At 45.1% G+C, this 22,643-nt stretch overlaps 1 pseudogene across 1 annotated transcript; it reads left to right on the top strand.

Moving 5' to 3' along the window:
• The first annotated feature begins 10,126 nt into the window (after positions 1–10,126).
• Positions 10,127–19,259, top strand: LOC308633505 (aldo-keto reductase family 1 member B10-like; annotated as a pseudogene). The gene is made up of 2 exons: positions 10,127–10,941; positions 19,060–19,259. The product of its transcript is annotated as an aldo-keto reductase family 1 member B10-like (transcript).
• Positions 19,260–22,643: the final 3,384 nt, after the last annotated feature.

Here is a 22,643-nt window from a genome sequence, read left to right on the forward strand (position 1 = left end):
TGGCAGCTAGAAAGACTTCTAAGAAAAAATCTCAAAGCCTGAAAACTTTTAAGGAGCACCGTAAGGGGACCTTTCTAAGAGAGCAGGGAATGGGGCAGGGGAAGGGGCTGATCAAGGAAGTGGCTCAAGTTAAGCTCACCTTGATTTTCAGGAGCATAAGCCATCTCATTTCAGGCTGGGGCTTGGCACCCTCTTGTCAGTCAGTCATGGGCTATGGGGCATACACCAAGGAGTCCCACGTCCTGGAAGGAGACACTTTTCTCTAGAGGATGACACCCAAGAGTCATCTGTAGCTGCCATAAAGGCAGCTGTGAAATGAGCAATTGGATCCTAAAAAGTAAATCTGAGTGGGCTCTAAAGCCATCTCTTAATCAAACTAGGTGTTTAATAAATAGTGGGTGATTGATTGACTCCTGCCCTCCCCACTCCCTTTTATAAAGGAGAATACTACTATAAAAGAATACTATGGTGTGAGGGATCTGTCTAGTCCTTGAAGCATTTTATAAAAATACCAAATTCACTTTGTGAACTGAAATAGGAGTAGCATGGCAAATCTATGCCTCTCTGTCTGTGGAGGTGAGTGTGGACACGGGCATGTAGAAAGAGAAAAGTTACCATCTGGAACCATTGAGAAGCAGGGGGAAAGTTATAGCCCCAAACACCACAAGCCGCCTTGACTGAATGCAATTTGTGTGTTTCATCTGGAGGGTGAGTCATCTCCCACTGTTTTTTCTCTCATCCTCCCCAAAGTCCAATTCAACCAAGGAGGAGCTCCAGATGGTTCACCCATAAGCAGGTCTTCTTCGATGGTTCTGGAAGGATTAATTAGTCATCACCAGGAGTCTGAAGACCAAATTAAGAGGCAATATGGCAGAGAAGGAGGGAGGGAGGGAGAGACCCGTGGCTGCTGAGGGAAGCACAGAAGGGCCTGTGGATCACCCAGATGGTGTGTCACTCCAGAGCTGTGACACAGGACTGGACCAGGTGTTTGCAGCAGGCCCCATGCACACCAGAATCACCTGGGGAATTTTAAAAAATACTGATGCCCAGGGCCTGCCCCTGAGATTCTCTTTCAAGTGGTGCGTTGGAATCTGGGGATCAATATTTCTCTTCTTAAAGCTCCCTGAAGATTTCAGTGTGCACTTAGTGTAAAGGAACACTCGGAACACTTGTGATTTATTTGAATTACAGTCAAAGTTTATTGCATTTCCTGGAGTATTTATTATCTGTCTGCCCAGTCCTGTGTTTGGCACTAGGGAGAATATAGGGCAGTTGAAACTGGAAGGGATGAAGGACAAAGGAAATCTAAAGGTTTGGGTTCCAAGACCAACTCTTGTCACTTAACTGTGTGACTGGGGAAGCTGCTGAAGTCTTTTGTTTTGTTTCTCAGTTTCCTCACCTGTAAAAAACTGGAGTAAGTAAAGCTGAGGGAACCTGGAATTTACCCTTCCTTAGCTCCTTTTCAGAGTTCATATCAAGACAATTCACCATTCCCAGAATCCACCACATTGAACCTCACTGGACCCATGCTAGCTGCACACAATTCCCTTCCTGTTGGAGCAGCAAGACAGGCCTCTGTAGCTTTCCTGCCCTTCAGCACTTTGTTCTCTCCCTCCCCAGGTCCCCAGAGTCCACTCCCAGTGTTTCAGTGACTTGGGTTCTTCTACCTCTGCCCCTCATGCTATCAGCCTGTCCTCATGTCCCCCCAGCTTCACCTCCCCACCTGCCACCATCCCAGATCTCAAGGTGAGTTCTCTCGCTTCTAAATCATTTGGGGGGTTTATTTTATTCATACCTGTCTCTGCCTCTTCTGAATTCCTTACTCTCAGTGGCGAAAATTCAGAAATTGCTGTCCTTTCATGGCCACATGCACTGGTTTCCCCATGACTTTGAATGCATCACCATCTGAAGGTCAAATCTTCTTAGCCTTCTATTACATGCTCCACTTACAGAAAGCACCCACTGTGTGCCAGGCACAGCCCTGTCCACACTTACAGGAAGAGAAACTGAGGCTCCAGAGGATGACGTCAGCTTGTCTGAGGTCCTTGAGGAGGAGTCAGGGCTCCAGACCACACCTGCCTGGCTTCAAACCTGTGCTGTTTCCTCTACTCTACATGCCTCTATGGGGGAACATTTGTCAGATGATGAATTTGAACATCCAGGAGTAAATGCAAGTGACCTCAATGTAAATGACAACCTGGGAGGAAGGCAGAGTAATCTCTTTGCTTCCTTCCACCTTCTCTAAACAGGAAATTGACACATCTGTCCAACCTCATCTGAACAACTGCTCCATTTGTTGATTCAGCTTAATAGATAATGTCCAATCTTCAGAGCACTAAACTGACGTAGAAATTATTCATTCCTCCAGAGGGTGACACATGAAACAGAAAAAGAATGGGACTTGAGCTAAGCACACTGGGTCTGACTCCTTCACTTTTGCTGTTCATTTGCTGTGTGACTTTGAGCAAGTCGCACTATTTCTCTAGGCTTTCATTTTTCTATGAGTAAAAGGAAAGAGTAAGACTAGATCAGTGGATTCCAGTCTTGGTTTGGATAGACAGAACTCTTGTGATGGAAAATGTTTTGACTAAAGAATGAGAAGGCAAGGAGAGCCATGTCTTTGAGGACCCTTCTTCCAGGGAATCCCTGAAGTCACTTGAGGGAACCCATTTGAAATTCACTGGGCTAGGATATGAGCTCCCAGATGTCCCATTGAGAAGTCTTGTGGTTTTGTCTCCCCTTGCTCTGGACAATCCCTCCAAGCAGCACTTCCTGCACTTAGGTGCCTACTGAATACTTCAGATGTCGAGTGGGGATTGCTTCTGGACTTAGTCCACAAGGCACATTTTCCTCTTAAGTGCATTGCTGCTCCCCCTCCCTAACTTCCTCTTGCATCCCACCATCAATTAGTTCTACTTGTCAAGTGTGTCTTCATTTCCTCTCTGACAAATTCCTCTTTCCTTTTAGGATGAGCTAACCTTAAGGACAATGATGCATCTGTCCTCCGGGGATTCTAGAACAGGGCGAGAGGGGGATGGGGGGGACTTCCCAAACTATGTGTTCCTGTGAGTTCCATGACTCCTCTCTTCCAGGAGTCTTGGGTCACCTCACTCAGCCTGATCTGGGAGAGCAGTATTTGTTCCCATAGCTGAGCTTGCTCCAGCCTGTACTAGAGGAGATGGTGTTTCCTGATCAATGACGCCTTCATTAAAAATTTACATCTTGCAAGCTGTTCTAGGGCTAGATCAAAACCAGGAGCTTCTGGACATGTTTCCAGCTCTTCTGTGTCAGGCTTCCGAGAAGAAGATACATATATTGGATTTAATAAGCCCAAGACCCCTGGGGTTGGGGGGGAACACCTGTTAGGATAAAGGGGCAGAATTGGGAGGAAGCAGGAGAGGTTTCTGACCACTATTCATGTTGGGTGTCTGTGTAAGGAGAGTAGGAAGAGTCCACTGGGTAGAAATAACCCGACTGCAGTGGCTTGGCCAGGTAATGGGGAGTCCCCAAGCAGAGGTTGACTGTTGGAAGAGTCCTGTGCCAGGCAGGAAGGCCCAGCTACAGAACCTATCGAGCAGCCTGGGAAAGTGTGCTCTAGGTGAGATCCCGTAATGAAGAAAAAGGAGGGTGCTGCTGGAGGGTGCTGGTGACCCATACTCCCACAGGAGATTGGAGGGACTTCTCCAGCTGCCATGCCTCCTTTCCTGGTTCAGTGGATGTGGATTTCACCCAAGGGCCATAAGGAATCAGGGCATGCTTGTCATGAGGAGCACAGACTATTGGAAGGTGGGCCACCAGCTAGCTCTGGGTGCCATTGGAACTGGTTGCTGCGTGTGTGGCAGAACAGGAAGACCTTGGCAGTGCTCCGTACCCTCTTGACTAAACTTACTATTGGACATTGTAGCCATCCCATAAGTTAAGCCCTTCTGAAGTGCAGAGGTGGTGATGGAGAGCTGCACTCCAGCTTAAATCCATCAAGATGGATACCATGGCAGCATCTCTAGAAGAAATTCTGGGACCTCTCACTTCTCACATTTATGGATATGAACATGGAGGCTCAGAGAGGCTGAAGTGACTGACCCAAAGCCACAGACTTGGTAAAGGACAGGGCAGAGAGCAAAGTCCTTATGAATGAATCAAGAACACAGATGTGTCTGGTTGACAGACAAATACCCTGCCTTCAGACAAACACCCTGCTGAGAGAGAGGCAATGACTACATAAATGAACTGACTTCAGAGAGTGGTAAGCACTATGCAGAGAATAAAAAATAGAGCAATAGGGCAAAAAGTGATGGGAGAGAAGGAGAAGGTTCTCCAGAGAGGGCTCGGGAGGCTGCTCTTCGGTGGGAGTTTGGCCTGGGTCTGAGCCATGAGAATGTACAAGTCATGGGAAGAAGAGGAGCAGAGGCGGTCCTGTGGCTGAACAGGCTGAGCTCAGCTGGGCAGAAGGGGAATGGAGACCTGGGGAGATAGGGCCAGCATATGGATTGGAGAATTGGCAGGGCTTTAGTGCTCCCAGTGGGTTTGGATTTTTATTTTAATTTCATTAGAAGCCAATCTATAAGAGATGATAAAAGACACTGAGAGGTCAATGAGATGAGGGAAAGAACTCCTCTTGGGGTGAATCCTATCAGTTGTCATAATTTTGATAAGTGCCTGCACTAAGGAGGATCCATCTTTTCGAGTTGCCTCCAGGTACAGAGATGAACATGAACAGCATTGTTAGGAGAATGGTATTAGTTCTGGGCGGGGAGAGCAGAGGAAGAGCAGAAAGCTGTCCCTCTTTCTGTTGCACCTTCTCCTGCAGAGTGCTCAGGCTCATCCTCAAAATCATGGTTCTTAACCTTAGCTCCCTTTTGGAGAGCTTTAAAAAAATGACAGCTGGGCATGGTGGCACATACCTGTAATCCCAATGGCTCAAGGAGGCTGAGACAGGAGAATAGCGAATTCAAAGCCAGCCTCAGCAAAAGTGAGGCGCTAAGCAACTCAGAGAGACTCTGTCTCTAAAATAAAATACAAAATAGGGCTGGGTATGTGGCTTGGTGGTTGAGTGCCCCTGAGTTAAATCCCCTGTACCACCCCACCACACAAAAAAATTACTGGAGCTGGATGCTGTGATGCATGCCTATAATCTCAGTGACTTGGAGGCTGAGAGGAGGAGATCACGAGTTTGAGGCCAGCCTGGACAACTTAGGGAGGCCCGAAGCAACTTGGTGAGACCCTGTCTCAAAATAAAAAATCAAAATGTCTGGGAATGTACCTCAGTGGTAAAGCAAGGTGAGATTCAATCCCCGGTACTTCAAAAATATATATGGAAACCTGGATCCTGCCCTCACTGATTCTGATTTAAGTGGTCAAGTTACTCTTTTGAGAATATAAAAGAGTCTGAATATACAGTGTATGGCAACCAGATAATTTAGAGAAATAGAACTCTGACCCGCAATCTGCACCAACCCATCCAGGAAGCCAAACCCTAACCTCTGTAGCAACTGGCCCCAAACACTCAGGACTCATGGTAACTGCCAGATTCCCTAATTTCTGCCCATTTCCCTCTTAGAACCTTCCAGTGACAGTCAAATATACACACCTCACTTAACTGATGAATTAGGAATTAGGAGCTTCTCCATGCCCATGAGCCCCAATCAGAACACATCTGAAGCTGTCCCTTTCTCCCAGTCCTCTGCCTGCCTTTGAGTCTCTGCCAAACACAAGCAATGGTGTCTCCTTTGCTAGAGCAAGCTCTGAATAAATGGCTTTTGTGTCACTGGGGCTGAGAGTCTTCATTTATTTCCTCAGAAACAGCTTAGAAATTGGGTATCTTAAATGCTTCCCATGTGGTTCTAATAGACAACCAAGGCTCTAAATCAGTGGTTCTCAAAGTGTGGCCCCTAGACCAGCAGCATTAACTTGTTAGAAAAGCAAACCTCAGTCAGCATTAGACCTGCTGAATCAGACATTTGGGGGCATGCATTCTGATGCATGTCAAAGTTTGAGAACCACTGCCCCAAAGAAAGTTTGAACAAACATTTAGTAATTTTGGTTTGAAGGATCACCAAATCATTGCTCTCCTTGGGATGCCTATATGCCTTCATGTTGGAGGAAATCTATAACCTCTTGAGCTTCTTGAGCATCTGGTGCTGTTCTAAACACTTCACGTGCGTTATTTTTTGTGACAATTTCATGAGGTAGGAACCATTATCATTCTTATTACTAGCCAGAATCTAAGTTCAAGGAGCCTGGCACATAGTCTTTCCCTTCTTTCTGGCTTAATCTCTCAGTGGTCATTTGCTTAAGTCTAGCATATTGTATAAATCATACTCATGAATTCTGAATGTGAAAAGATATGGGTCATGAAGGAGATTTTTACTAAGTGGAATGTGCAGGGGTAGGGAACTTTGAGGGTAGTGTAGGAGGCCATGGGAGAAAGGTGAAGAGAGGAAGGCAGAACTAGGAGGCAAAGCTGACCAACCAGGTATCTAGAAAGGATACTGAAGAGGGAGGAAGAAAAACAGCTATGACAAACACCACCAAGCCCACCATGGACCCCGCATGTTTTGGGGATGCATCAATTTACCGGCCAGAAAAGAGGCCAAGGTCAAGGTAGAGCCTCTGAGGTGCTGTGGGAAGTCCACAAGGAGGGGGTGCAGGTTTGATTCCTGAAGATTTTCTGTTTCCCCTTCTGCAACACTCCCATCCAGTGCCACCTCCAGCTTCATGTACCATGTCTGCAGGGAATGCCTGGTTGAGGGGAGGAGTTGAGATTGTTTATTTCCTGCAGTGTGACAGGGTGGACAGTGATGCTGCTAAGTGGGACAGGGGCTACAGAAAAAGGTAGAATGGGGAAAGGGGACATAGAATAGAGTGTGTGAGAAAGTGAGCCTAGTTAGAGAAAGAAACCTATGTCTCTCATCCCCTGTTCCTTTCCCTGAACCCCTCAAAGCAAGTTACACTGCTAGTAAAGGAGAATTGGTAGAATTATAAAATTAGTCTCATCTTCCTGGTTGGAATTGTTAAATCAGGAGGAAGCTGAGTCTAGAAGACAGACTGTTCCAGTCAGCTGTGTAACCTTGAGAAAATTATTCCTTTGAAAATATAAAGAAAGCTACTGACGTTCTCTCCTCATGAAGACACACAAGCACAACTTTAAACAAAACTCCATGTAATTTGAGGGGACATGGATCCCCTGAAATTCATCCCAAAATCCCAAAGGGAAGAAGCTCTGCCAGCAAAGATAAGGTAGCCAGGTACTTTAATCATCCTTCCAAATCCAGCTTAGTTATTAATTTGTAATGTAGCTCCCTGGAAATCTCTCTGTGATATTGAAATTCATTTGCTCACTTATCATGCTCTGCCCTTGAGACACTTGTGAAATTAGCAGCAGAGAACAATTCAGATGGGCAGGCGTCATTTCTCACCTGACATGGCATTATATCAGGAGTTATGCCCTCTCTTGCCAGTCTGGGGTACACAATAAGGTTTTAGCTCTCTAAAAATCCAAATTAAATGACTCTAAGCCCTCATCATGATTCTAATGGCAACTCTGTTCTTATTACAAGGTTATTTTCCCCAAAATAATTTCTGAACACCCTTAGAAATAGTTTTGTGGTCACTGAGGCATCCTTCTAGTTGCTTCTGAAGTCCACTTCACCCTCTCTGGAGCAGTTGCTGTACTGGCCAAGGCATGAATGCTCCATGTGCCAAAGCCAGGTAGCAGCTCAGACAGGACTTCTCTTCGCAGGACTTTCTCTTACCCTGAGGTGCTGATAGTAGTAGTGGGATGGGGGGGGGGCTCTTCTGTAGTTTCCACTGACCAGTTCTTTTAGCTAACATATTACCTCATGTATTTCTCAAGTGATGGACAGTAGGACATCCATCACATCCGGAGCTACAGGCATATCAGTGCCCATGAGCTTACTAGTTCAGTAACGTAAGTATAGAAATCCAACATATTTACTTTTGCATTAAGTCATCCAGGGGATAATAAAATATTGTAATTGCTAGGCACAGTGGCATATACTTTGTAGTTCCTTCTACTTGGGAAAGCTGAGGCAGGAAGATCACTTGAGGCTAGGAGTTTGTGGCCTGCCTAGGTAGCATAGTAAGACCTCATCTGAGTTATATCGATCTATTTATCTGCAATAGATTTCAAGTCAGCATTTATTATACATATTACCTCCAGCTCTTCCAGCAGGACAGTTCAAGACTCCAGATTAAGTAGGCAGGGGTCAAGAGTCAGGACAGAAAGACAAGTTCCAAAGACCTTTATCTCCCTCTTACCCTTCCCCAAGCCTGAGTTTAACAAACATGGTGCAGAAGTGCCCTGGGGACCCAGTTCATCAACTAATAGTCTCTCACTGCATTAGGAATTTGTTTAACTATAGTTGACAGTCCTCCTCCCAGGAAGTCACAGGTCATTCACAGCTGAGAACTGAGAAGTCTAATGGAGAACTGGGAGGAAGACCTAGGCAGAGCCAGGAAACCATAGAGTATGTGCTGGTAGACAGTAAGCAGGTATCTGCAAAGTGAGAAATAGGAATGATGGAAAAACAAGAGAGACCAGATACCCAGGACAAACTCCTCAACTTGTAAATAAGCCCCAGGCCAGTGCTGCTCTTCCAGATTCACCTGAGAAATGCCACCACCCAGAATGCCTATTCCTGTGGGGGGTCAGGTGAAAGTCCTCTTCCAGAAGCCCGATTTCTTTTTCATATTGGAATGTGGAGAGTGCTAATTTGCAAAGTCGTTCTACAATCTCTTGCAAAATAAACCACCCCAGAACTCCATAGCTTAAAACAACCACCATATAACTATCTTGAGCAACTTTTGAAAAAAGTATTTGGATCATTTCCCCTGAGGCTAGAGACAAAAACCATCTGTAAACACTAAACTCAAGTCGTAGGTGTTTTTTTTTTTTTTTTTTTTTTTTTTTTTTTGGTGTGTGTTATTGTTCTGCAGGTGTATGGGTTATCAATTTTGAAACTGTTCTCTGCATATTCCAGGATTAAGAAAATAAGACAATATATCATGGGTAATAGGATCCATGATTTCAGCAATTGGAAAAGGTAAACTCATGATTTGAAATAATGTTTTTGGGTTTTTTGTTTGTTTGTTTTTGATACTGGGGATTGAAACCAAGAGCACTTAATCACTGAGCCACAAGCCCAGCCCTTTTTGTTTTTTATTTGGATACAGGGTCTTGCTATGTTGCTTAAAGCCTGGCTAAGTTGCTAAGGCTGATCTCAGACTTGTGATCCTCCTGCCTCAGTTTCCTGAGTCATTGGGATTATAGGCATATGCCACCATGAAGCTGAACTAATGATTTTTAACATAAAGAGATGGAATCAACAATAGATAGTAGTATCTACAGTGGGTGTTTATGTGTGTGTGTGTACGTGTGTGTGCATACATATATTTTCTAGATATGAGCACAAAGGGGGCCAAAAAACATCGACACTGAAATAACAATGAGCATGCCTACTACCTCCATCTTGGTTTCTAAATACTCTTCCCCACTAAAAAGAACTAGGGTTCCGTAGGAAAATGACTGATTCAAAGGCTGAGGCAGAGACAATACAAGATGAGCCTAAAAAATCTTGTGCCAAAACAATACAGAAGTGCCCCCAAATCATGGAAACATATGAAAAAGAGGGGTTAGTTTGAAGAGGCTCTCAAAGACCAAATCTGTAAGAGGTTAAGCATCAGGAAAAAATATGATAGTAACTATTTATAACCCACTGAATCAAATTGAAACCAGTGAGTTAAGACCAATATAAATAAATAAATGGGGAGAAGAAAAAGTTTTTTTTTTTCCTGACAGTAGACTCTTAACTAATAAATGAAGAAAGAATGATGAAATTAGAAAATCAACATTAGGCAATCACCATGGTAATAATTAATTTGTAAATGGAATTGTCAGTGGATACTAAGCTAGTGCATTATAGTGTCTTGGAGAGTAAAGGATAGTTGTGTGGTCTCAAAGTATCATGGTAAGATTTAATTACAACGAAAATTATAACTTGACATCTATCTGCTCTCTCTGAACTGTTTCTGTATTAATGGCAACAGCATCAAAGCCAAGTGCCTATTATGGTTCGAGACAGTGAAAGTCCCCCCAGGCAAAGAAGCCATGAAGGGGGCCATTGCAGCAGGCTATCACCATATAGATTACACCTCTGTCTATCAGGACAAGAATGAGGTGGAAGAAGCCATCCAAGAGGAGAACCAAGAGAGGGTGGCAAAGTGGGACGACCTCTTCACTGTTAGCAAGTGGTGGTGCATCTTTGAAAGAAGCTTTCTGAAAGAAGCCTGGGAGAAGACGCTCAGGATCTGAAATTGGCCTATGTGAACATCTCTCTTACTCACTGGCCACTGATGTTTCAACCTGGGAAAGATTATTCCCCAAAGACAATACGGGCAATAGCCTCACTGGTAAGTCAACGTTCTTGGATGCTTGGGAGGTCGTGGAGGAACTGGTGGATGAGGAGGAGTTGGCGAAAGCCCTTGGTGTTTTCAGCTTCAACCACCTTCAGATTGAAAGGCTCTTGAATAACCTGGACTTAAATATAAACCAGTTATAATCAGATCAAGTGTCATTCATATCTCTCCCAGGAGAAACTGATCCAGTACTGCCACTCCAAGGGCATCACTTTCACACGACAGCCCCCTGGACTCTCCTGTAGATCTTAGGTCAAACTAGAGGACCCCTCATTACTGGAGGATCCCAAGATGAAGGAGATTGCTGCAAAGCACAAAAAATCTTGACTTCAGTTCTGATCCAGAGGAATGCGGTGGTGATCCCCAAGTTTGTGACCCTGGCATGCTTGCCAAGAATCTTCATTCAGGTCCTTGACTTCAAATTGAATGATAAGGAGACGGTGGCCATACTCGCTTCAACAGAAACTGAATGGCCTGTGTCCTGGCTGACCAGACTCATTTGGAGGAGTATCTCTTCTTCTTCTTTTTTTTTTTTTTTTTGATTTTAATATGTTTTTTTATTAGTTGTTCAAAACATTACATAGTTCTTGATATATCATATTTCACACTTTGATTCAAGTGGATTATGAACTCCCATTTTTACCCCGTATACAGATTGCAGAATCACATCAGTTACACTTCCACTGATTTACATATTGACATACTCATGTCTGTTGTATTCTGCTGCCTTTCCTATCCTCTACTATCCCCCCTCCCTTCCCCTCCCCTCCCCTCTTCTCTCTCTACCCCCTCTACTGTAATTCATTTCTCCCCCTTGTATTATTTTTCCCTTTCCCCTCACTTCCTCTTGTATGTAATTTTGTATAACCCTGAGGAACACCTTCCATTTCCAAGCAGTTTCCCTTCTCTCTCCCTTTCCCTCCCACCTCTCATCCCTGTTTAATGTTAGTCATCTTCTCATGCTCTTCTTCCCTACTCTGTTCTTAGTTACTCTCCTTATATCAAAGAAGACATTTGGCATTTGTTTTTTAGGGATTGGCTAGCTTCACTTAGCATAATCTGCTCTAATGCCATCCATTTCCCTCCAAATTCTATAATTTTGTCATTTTTTAATGCAGAGTAATACTCCATTGTGTATAAATGCCACATTTTTTTTATCCATTCGTCTATTGAAGGGCATCTAGGTTGCTTCCACAGTCTTGCTATTGTGAATTGTGCTGCTATGAACATCGATGTAGTAGTGTCCCTGTAACATGCTCTTTTTAGGTCTTTAGGGAATAGACCCAGAAGGGGAATAGCTGGGTCAAATGGTGGTTCCATTCCCAGCTTTCCAAGAAATCTCCATACTGCTTTCCAAATTGGCTGCACCAATTTGCAGTCCCACCAACAATGTACTAGTGTACCCTTTTCCCCACATCCTCGCCAGCACTTGTTGTTGTTTGACTTCATAATGGCTGCCAATCTTACTGGAGTGAGATGATACCTTAGGTTGGTTTTGATTTGCATTTCTCTGACTGCTAGAGATGGTGAGCATTTTTTCATGTACTTGTTGATTGATTGTATGTCCTCCTCTGAGAAGTGTCTCTTTAGGTCCTTGGCCCATTTGTTGATTGGGTTATTTGTTATCTTATTGTCTAATTGTTTGAGTTTTTTATATACTCTGGATATTAGGGCTCTATCTGAAGTGTGAGGAGTAAAGATTTGTTCCCATGATGTAGGCTCCCTATTTACCTCTCTTATTGTTTCTTTTGCTGAGAAAAAACTTTTTAGTTTGAGCAAGTCCCATTTGTTGATTCTAGATATTAACTCTTGTGCTATGGGTGTCCTATTGAGGAATTTGGAGCCCGACCCCACAGTATGTAGGTCGTAGCCAACTTTTTCTTCTATCAGATGCCTTGTCTTTGATTTGATATCAAGCTCCTTGATCCATTTTGAATTAACTTTTGTGCATGGCGAGAGAAAGGGATTCAGTTTCATTTTGTTGCATATGGATTTCCAGTTTTCCCAGCACCATTTGTTGAAGATGCTATCCTTCCTCCATTGCATGCTTTTATCCCCTTTATCAAATATAAGAAAGTTGTAGTTTTGTGGGTTGGTTTCTGTGTCCTCTATTCTGTACCATTGGTCCACCCGCCTGTTTTGGTACCAATACCATGCTGTTTTTGTTACTATTGCTCTGTAGTATAGTTTGAAGTCTGGTATCGCTATACCACCTGATTTACACTTCCTGCTTAGCATTGTTTTTGTTATTCTGGGTCTTTTATTTTTCCATATGAATTTCATGATTGCTTTCTCTATTTCTACAAGAAATGCCATTGGGATTTTGATTGGCATTGCATTAAACCTATAGAGAACTTTTGGTAATATCGCCATTTTGATGATGTTAGTTCTGCCTATCCATGAACAGGGTATATTTTTCCATCTTCTAAGATCTTCTTCTATTTCTCTCTTTAGGGTTCTGTAGTTTTCATTGTATAAGTCTTTTACCTCTTTTGTTAGGTTGATTCCCAAGTATTTTTTTTTTTTTTGAGGATATTGTGAATGGAGTGGTTGTCCTCATTTCCATTTCAGAGGATTTGTCACTGATATACAGGAATGCCTTTGATTTATGCGTGTTGATTTTATATCCTACCACTTTGCTGAATTCATTTATTAGCTCTAATAGTTTCTTTGTAGACCCCTTTGGGTCTGCTAGGTATAGAATCATGTCATCTGCAAATAGTGATAATTTAAGTTCTTCTTTTCTTATTTTTATGCCTTTAATTTCTTTCGTCTGTCTAATTGCTCTGGCCAGTGTTTCGAGAACTATGTTGAACAGAAGTGGTGAGAAAGGGCATCCCTGTCTTGTTCCAGATTTTAGAGGGAATGCCTTCAATTTTTCTCCATTCAGAATGATGCTAGCCTGAGGCTTAGCATAGATTGCTTTTACAATGTCAAGGTAACTTCCTGTTATCCCTAGTTTTTCTAATGTTTTGAACATAAAGGGATGCTGTACTTTGTCGAATGCTTTTTCTGCATCTATCGAGATGATCATATGGTTCTTATTTTTAAGTCTATTGATGTGGTGAATAACATTTATTGATTTCCGTATATTGAATCAGCCTTGCATCCCAGGGATGAATCCTACTTGATCATGGTGTACAATTTTTTGATATGATTTTGTATCCGATTTGCCAGAATTTTATTGAGGATTTTTGCGTCTAGGTTCATTAGAGATATAGGTCTGTAGTTTTCTTTCTTTGAAGTGTCTTTGTCTGGTTTAGGAATCAGGGTGATGTTAGCCTCGTAGAATGAATTTGGAAGTTCTCCCTCTTTTTCTATTTCCTGGAATAGCTTGAAAAGTATTGGTATTAGTTCCTCTTTAAAGGTTTTGTAAATCTCTGCTGTATACCCATCCGGTCCTGGGCTTTTCTTAGTTGGTAATCTTTTGATGGTTTCTTCTATTTCCTCAATTGATATTGGTCTGTTTAGGTTGTCTATATCCTCCTGTCTCAATCTGGGCAGATCATATTACTTAAGAAATTTATCGATGCCTTCACTATCTTCTATTTTATTGGAGTATAAGGATTCAAAATAATTTCTGATTATCTTCTGTATTTCTGAAGTGTCTGTTGTGATATTGCCTTTTTCATCCTGTATGCTAGTAATTTGAGTTCTCTCTCTTCTTCTCTTCATTAGCATGGCTAAGGGTCTGTTGATCTTATTTATTTTTTCAAAGAACCAACTTTTAATTTTATCAATTTTTTCAATTGTTTCTTTTGTTTCGATTTCATTAATTTCAGCTCTGATTTTAATTATTGCTTGCCTTCTACTTCTTTTGCTGTTGTTTTGCTCTTCTTTTTCTAGGATTTTGAGATGAAGTATGAGATCATTTATTTGTTGTTTTTTTTCTTTTTTTAAGGAATGAACTCCATGCAATGAATTTTCCTCTTAGAACTGCTTTCAATGTGTCCCATAGATTCCGATATGTTGTGTCTGTGTTTTCATTTATCTCTAAGAATTTTTTAATTTCCTCCTTGATGTCTTCTATAACCCATTGATCATTCAGTAACCTATTGTTCATTCTCCAAGTGATGCATGATTTTTCCTTCCTTATTTTATTGTTGATTTTCAGTTTCATTCCATTATGGTCAGATAAGATGCATGGTATTATCTCTACTCCTTTATATTGTCTAAGAGTTGCCCTGTGACATAATATATGAGAAGGATCCATGTGCTGCTGAGAAAAAAGTGTAACTGCTTGATGTTGGGTGGTATATTCTATATATGTCAATTAAGTCTAGGTTGTTAATTGTGTTATTGAGTTCTATAGTTTCCTTATTCAACTTTTGTTTGGAAGATCTGTCCAGTGGTGAGAGAGGTGTGTTGAAGTCTCCCATGATTATTGTATGGTGGTCTATTAGACTCTTGAACTTGAGAAGAGTTTGCTTGACGAACATAGCTGCACCATTGTTTGGGGCATATATATTTATGATTGTTATGTCTTGTTGGTGTATGGTTCCCTTGAGCAGTATGCAGTGTCCCTCTTTATCCCTTTTGATTAACTTTGGCTTGAAATCTATTTTATTTGATATGAGTATGGACACTCCTGCTTGTTTCCGAAGTCCATATGAGTGATATCATTTTTCCCAACCTTTCACCTTCAGTCTATGTATGTCTTTTCCTATCAAATGCGTCTTCTGTAGGCAGCATATTGTTGGGTCATGTTTTGTGATCCATTCTACTAGCCTGTGTCTCTTAATTGGTGAGTTTAAGCCATTAACATTTAGGGTTATTATTGAGATATGGGTTATCCTTCCGGCCACATTTGTTTATTTATGTTACTGAATATGGTTTGTTTTCCTCTTTGATTATTTTCCCCCCTTTACTGTCCTACCTCCCACTGTTGGTTTTCATTGATATTTTCCATTTCCTCTTCCTGTAATGTTTTGCCGAGGATTTTTTGGAGAGATGGTTTTCTAGCTGCAAATTCTTTTAACTTTTGTTTATCGTGGAAGGTTTTAATTTCATCTTCCATCTTGAAGCTTAATTTTGCTGGATACACAATTCTTGGTTGGAACCCATTTTCTTTCAGTGTTTGAAATATGTTATTCCAGGATCTTCTAGCTTTCAAAGTCTGTGTTGAGAGATCAGCTGTTATCCTGATTGGTTTACCCCTAAATGTAATCTGCTTCCTTTCTCTTGTAGCTTTTAAAATTCTCTCCTTATTCTGTATGTTGGGAATCTTCATTATAATGTGTCTAGGTGTGGATCTCTTATGATTTTGCACATTCGGCGTCCTGTAGGCTTCTAGGATTTGGGATTCTGTCTCGTTCTTCAAGTCTGGGAAGTTTTCTTGAATTATTTCATTGAATAGATTGCTCATTCCTTTGGTTTGGACCTCTATACCTTCCTGTATCCCAATGACTCTTAAGTTTGGTCTCTTTATGTTATCCCATATTTCTTGGATGTTCTGCTCATGGTTTCTTAACAGTCTTGCTGAGCTGTCTATGTTCTTTTCAAGTTGAAATACTTTGTCTTCATTGTCTGATGTTCTATCTTTTAAGTGTTCTACTCTGCTGGTAGTATTCTCAATTGAGTTTTTAAGTTGGTTTATTGCTTCCTGCATTTCTAGGATTTCTGTTTGTTTGTTTTTTATAACCTCTATCTCCCTGTATAGTTGATCTTTTGCTTCCTGGATTTGTTTATGTAATTCATTGTTGAAGAGATCTTTCATTGTCTGATTTTGCTGTCTAAGGTCTTCCTTGAGACTCCAGATCATCTGAAGCATGTATCTCCTGAATTCTTTATCTGACATTCCATCTGCTGCAGATATTACCTCTTCTAACGTTGAATTGACCTGCATTGCTTGTGGTCCTTTCTTTCCTTGTCTCTTCATACTGTTCGCGTTTCTTTCTGCTTACTGAGACTGTTGTGTTATTGAATTTTCCCCCTATATATTTGTATTACTCTTGTATAGCTGCAAAGTCTCCCGCGCAGGCGCGGGCAGGGGCTCTGCTCCTCCTCCAATTGGGGCAATGTGCCTACCACATCGGCAGGCCGCTGGGCCTGTTCTGCTGGTTGGTAGCAGGTGCGCCTACCTTGCAGGCGCGGGCGGCAGCTCTGCCCCTCTGCGGGCCGCTATGCCTGTCCTGTCGGTGGTCGCAGTTCCGCCTCCTTTGCAGTCGCGTGCAGCGGCTCTGCCCCTCTGAAGGCCACTGGGCCTGTTCTGCTGGTGGGTCGCAGGTCCACCTACCTTGCAGGCGCGGGCGGCGGCTCTGCCCCTCTGCGGGTCGCTGGGCCTGTTCTGTCAGTGGTCACAGTTCCGCCTACCTTGCAGGCACGGGGGTGGGGGGGCAGCTCTGCCCCTCTGCACACCGCTGGGCCTGTTCTGCTGGTGGGTCACAGGTCCGCCTATCTTGCAGGCGCGGGAGGCGGCTCTGCCCTTCTGCAGTCCACTGGGACTGTTCTGTTGGTGGGTCGCAGGTCCGCCTACCTTGTAGGCAAGTGGGGTGGCTCTGCCCCTCTGCGGGTTCCTGGGCCTATTCTGCCGGTGGGTCGCAGGTCCGCCTACCTTGCAGGCGTGGTTGGCAGCTCTGCCCCTCTGTGGGCCACTGGGCCTGTTCTGTTGATGGTCACAGTTCCGCTTACCTTGCTGGCGCGGGGGGAGGGGGCAGCTCTGCCCCTCAGCAGGCCGCTGGGCCTGATCTGCTGGTGGGTCGCAGGTCCGCCTACCTTGCAGGTGCGTGGGGTGGCTGTGTCCCTCTGCAGGTTGCTGGGCCTACTCTGCTGGTGGGTCGCAGGTCCGCCTACTTTGCAGGCATTGTTGGCAGCTCTGCCCCTCCGCAGGCCACTGAGCCTGTTCTGTTGGTGGTCACAGTTCCGCCTACCTTGCTGGCGCGGGGGGAGGGGGTAGCTCTGCCCCTCAGCAGGCCGCTGGGCATGGTCTGCTGGTGGGTCGCAGGTCTGCCTACTTTGCAGGCGCGTGGGGCGGCTCTGCCACTCCGCAGGTTGCTGGGCCTGACCTGCCGGTGGGGCGCAGGTCCGCCTACCTTGCAGGAGCGGGGGGAGGGCGCGGCTCTGCCCCTCAGCAGGCTGCTGGGCCTGATCTGCTGGTGGGTCGCAGGTCCGCCTACCTTGCAGGTGCGTGGGGCTACTCTGCCCCTCCGCGCTTTGCTGGGCCTATTCTGCTGGTGGGTCGCAGGTCCGCCTACTTTACAGGCGTGGTTGGCAGCTCTGCCCCTCCGCAGGCCACTGAGTCTGTTCTGTTGGTGGTCAGCGTTCCGCCTACCTTGCTGGCGCGGGGGGAGGGGGCAGCTCTGCCCCTCCACAGGCCGCTGGGACCAGGTCTACCTTGTAGGTGCGTGGGGCGGCTCTGCCACTCCCAGGTTGCTGGGCCTGACCTGCTGGTGGGTTGCAGGTCCGCCTACCTTGCAGGCGCGGGGGGAGAGCGCACACCTATTTGCATTTAGACAGTTATGCGAAATGGAGGACGTAATGCTTGGGATAAAAGTTGGGGGGAAGGGGAAGGTAGGTGCTCTTGAAAAGAAAGAAGGAGAGGGAGATAGATAGCATAGAGGTGAATGGAAAGAGCAGTAAAACTTGGAAGGGGAGAGAGAGAGGGAAAAGGGAGAGAAAAAAATAAAATGAAATAGGAAATAAAATTAGGTCTTAGAGATCCATTTGCTTCTCTTCCTGTAGGCAAAGCTGTGCCCTCCGGGCTGAGTTTTGCCCTCAATGTGTCAACAGCAATCCCTGTAAGTCGGTTCCTGGGAGTATCTCAATCCTGTTGGTCCAGAGCCGTTTCACTTCTATGGCCCCTCCTCCCCTTCCTCCTGCCAGCCAGCCAGGTCCTGCTCACCGGAGGCAGTTCCCCAAGGATTTGGTTACACTTTCAGCCCCACCGAGTGCTCTATTTCCCTAACTACTGAGCACTCTCTCTGTCATTCATCTAAGCCCCAGTGCTGTGGAGCTGTGGTCTGGGAGTCAATTGTTTAATTTTTCCGGACCCCTTTGGTGGGCACACCTTCGGAATCTGGCAGCTAAGACCATTGGTGTCGCTGCTGGTGGTGATAGGAGTTGGGGGTAGAGGATCCCCTCTACTTCCCTCAGCCCCTACAGTCACAACCACACTGCTGGCGGTAGGAGGAGTTGGGGGTCTGGAGTGTCCTCAGTTTCCCTCCGCCCCTACCATCACACCCTCTCAGATCTCGGTTGGGGGAGTTGGGGGTGGGGAGTCTTCTCTGCTTCCCTCTGCCCCTACAGTCACGCCCTCATCACTGGCAGTAGGGAGAGTTGGGGGTCGAGAGTCCTTTGACCCTTACGGTCACGCCCACGGAGAGATTTTGAAATTTCCCGGTTGTTTGTATCTGATGTGGGTGGGAGTCACACACCTGCTAAAGTAGATTCTGCTGGGAAGGAATCTCTTTGGCCGAACTTTGGTGACTTCCCCTCTCTGCTATGGCGGGCCCCTGGCTCCTTGCCGGAGTGTCCGAAGGGAGGGGTGGAACTGGCTTGTCTCTGGTCTGACACAATCTCTGGTTTTAGTTCCCAGTTCGCTATTTCGTAAAGGGTTGGTTAGATTCCCTTCACGCTGTCTGGCGGGGGAGCCGTTTGCCGGGTGGGCGGGGCTATCTGCTGGGCCAGGCGGGGACACTTCTCGCTATGCCGGCCGCCGGCTGCCTGTAGAGCCAGACAGCTGCGGCGGCGTGGCCAAGAGCCGGGTGGGCGGGGTGGCCGTTCGCAGAGTGGGCGGGGGCCGCCAGGAGAGCCGGGATGGCAGGGGCCGTCTGCCGGCCAGGCGGGGACCCCTTTTGCTGAGCCAGGCCACCGGGGAGTGTCTGTAGAGTTGGGCAGCTGCGGCCGTGTGGCTAAGATCCGGGCGGGTGGGTTGGCCGTTCGCTGAGCGAGAGCGGGGCCTCCAGGGAGGGCCGGGATGGCGGGTGCCGTCTGCCGGTTCGGGCGGGCCACGCCGCTCTGGGCCGCCGGCCGCTTGCAGAAGCGGCTGGTGGCCATGGGATTGGACCTCTGCACCCGCAGGGGGGGCTGCCTGTAGAGCCGGGCAGCTGTGGCCGCGTGGCTAAGAGCCTGGCAGGCGGGGTGGCCGTTCGCAGAGCGAGAGCAGGGCCTTCCGGGAGAGCCGGGACAGTGGGATGGCGGGTGCCGTCTGCGGGTTTGGGCGGGCCACCTGCCACTTGCAGAAGCGGCTGGTGGCTGCGGGACTGGACCACTGCACCCGCGTGGCCGTCCAAGATCCACTTGTCTGGGACAAACTGACACTTCTAATAAACCTACCAATTCCCGGCAGGCCCCCTCTTAATGGAATTTTGCTAGAAGTTCCTCAGTAGGTAGACTGCAGCTGTTCCAATGGGTCTTTCTGATCCCGTTAATGTGGAGACATTGGAATTGCTGCTTCCTCGCCGGCGGCCATGTTGGATCCCCGCACCGCTCATCCTCTCTTTTCTTCTCTGCCTTTTTAATTCAATAAATTGTTCTGAGTATTTGGGACTTGAAAAACTCCGCAGGAAACCTGAGTGGACAAGTTCACTTTGAGACTGGCATGTGTGCAGCCCGGGTTCGATCCTCAGCACCACATACAAACAAAGATGTTGTGTCCGCCGAAAACTTTTCCAGCTGATTTTCTTTTCTCCTGCCTCCTGCCGGAAGTGCAGACAGCGCCCCCTCCCGCGACCCCGCCCGTGCTGGACCTGGGGTTCCTCCTGCCTTTTCCGAGTATCTCTTCTGAAGCTGAATCTTCTGATGAAATTACCTTGTGGGTTCTCTCTCTTCACTGAAGTGGAACTCATTCTCCCTGAGTCCTATTTTAGCCAAGCTTATGTGACATCATACTGTGCCTGGCCTTGTTGCAGGCCAGAATCTCAGCAAGTTTAATTTAGATCCATATGTTCAACCAGAAGCAGACTATCACAAGGAAGTATGACTCAGATAAGCAAATGACAATTTTTTCCACTTATTTGATTTGACCAAATGTTTGTTAAACAACAAAAACTCTGCTAACACTGAGAAGAATGAAAAATAATCATAGTAAACAAGAAAGAAAGATAAATAGTAGCTTTACACAAAGTTGCAAAACTATCAGAAAAACCACCATAAACAAAATTCAAATTTAACATCACCAGTAATGGGACAAATCGACATTGCTTACCTCCTGATACAAGGCACTGAGAAAAATTAAACATTCCTTCTGTTATACTTCTGCAAAAATGTGCAACATGAATCTAGTCATGATGGAATACCAGATAAACCCAAGTTGAGGAACATACTGCAAACTAACTGGCCAGTACTTTTCAAAACTGCTATGTCAACCAGGCCTGGTGGCACACACCTATAATTCCAGAGACAGGGGCGGCTGAGGCAGGAGGATTACAAGTTCAAGGCCAGCCTCAGCAACTTAGTGGGACCCTGTCTTAAAATAAAAAATAAAAAGGGATGGGAGTGATACACATCTCAGTGGTAGAGTGCCCCTGGGTTCAAGTCCCAGTACCAAAACAAAACAAAACAACCTAATGTCATGAAAGGCAAAGAAAGCCAGAGGACTGGTGGAGGTTGTAGATAAACAAGGGAATGCAATCCATGATCCAGGGTTTTCTTTTCCTATAAAGGACATTTTGGAGATGGTTGGAAAATTTTGCACAAGGTCTACAGATTAGATAATAGCACCATTGAAAGTAATTTTCTGTTTTTTTTTTAAATTGTACATGATTATATAAGAGAATTGTCTTGTTTTTAGGAGATACTGTTGTACATAGGCATAAAGAAGTATAGTGTCTATAACTTACCCTGAATTGGGGACAAATGTTAACATTTGGTCAATTTTGGCAAAAGATACATGGGATTTTTAAGTACTATGTAGTTCTATATATTTTCTGTAAGTCTGTAATTATATCAAAGTAGAAAGACTTTAAAAACAACTATTTTCTTATTTCTCCTGCTCCTGTAGGTGGTCTGAAGCTTAGCTGGTCAGCTTTTCTTCTGGTCTTACTTGGGATCTTTTGCATCTGCAGTCAGATGCTGGGGTAGAAATATTCCAGATGGTTCCACGTGTAGCTCCTTTTCTCCTGCACTTTGGTGCAGGTGGCTTGGTCGCAGGGCTCAGCAAGAACACCGGGACAGAGGTCTTCTCTACCCATAGTCTCAAAACTTCTCCCCTTCAGGCTTTCCCATGGCCCTTCAGCCAAGTCGCTAGTCCTTTTACATAGGGACTATGGGTTCCTAAAAGCACCAAAGTGGAAATCACCAGACTTTGAGTCTTAAGGCCAGAAAAGGCATGTGCTAATTCACTGTCATGAAAGTCTGTAAATCCAAAAGGGCCACAGGGCCAGCTGAAATTGATGTGGGACTTCACAAAGGTGTGGCTACTTGGGTAGTAAGGTTAACTAGATGCTATATGTGGAGAGCAGCTTCAATGACCCTCATAGCCAGGGTCCAATCAAGAAGTAGAAGCAGCTTGGGAGGCTGAGGCAAGAGGATCATGAGTTCAAAGCCAGGCCTCAGCAACTTAGTGAAGCCCTAAGCAATTCAGCAAAACCCCATCTCTAAATAAAACACAAAAAGGGTTGGGTATGTGGTTCAGTGGTCGAGTGCCCCTGCGTTCATTCCCTGGTAAAAAAACAAAACAAACAAAAAAAACCAAACAAACAAACAAACAAACAACAACAACAACAACAACAACAACAAAAAAAAAAACGGAGAAAAACAGACCTCACACAATTTGAGGAGAAACTGAGGAAGAGGAATTGAAAAGAAGGGATTTGAAGATCAGCTGAAGTGCTGGCATGGATGGAAGGTCAGAGCTTATGAGGGGATCTGGGGAGCCAGTTAGTCTGCTGTTGGAGGGGGACCACCAGGAGATTGGTAGAGAAGTCAGGAGGAGGTTGTCCCAGAGCCAGAGGGAGGGAGGACGAGATAGAATCCTGCAGCACTCTGTACCAGTCTTTCTCATGTTTAAACCAGGGTGACTTTCAGAGAACATTGGTCACTGTTTTTCTACCCTCCAAATGTCATACAAACACACAGTAAGGGGGATTGTGACAAATTGAATTCCAGTCTAGCAGAGGTGACACAGTATAAAAATGAAAAAGACCATGATTGAAGGCTCACAACTTGACTGGAATCTGTAAGCACATTTCTTATAGCCAGAAAAAGACTCCTAGGCAAAGAGTCATAATTAAGTATGTTTGTTAAGCCTTATAACTGTAATGCAAATGGTA

The sequence above is a fragment of the Spermophilus citellus genome (genome assembly GCF_964194105.1).
Source record: "Spermophilus citellus genome assembly, chromosome: 14".
Classification (NCBI taxonomy): domain Eukaryota; kingdom Metazoa; phylum Chordata; class Mammalia; order Rodentia; family Sciuridae; genus Spermophilus; species Spermophilus citellus.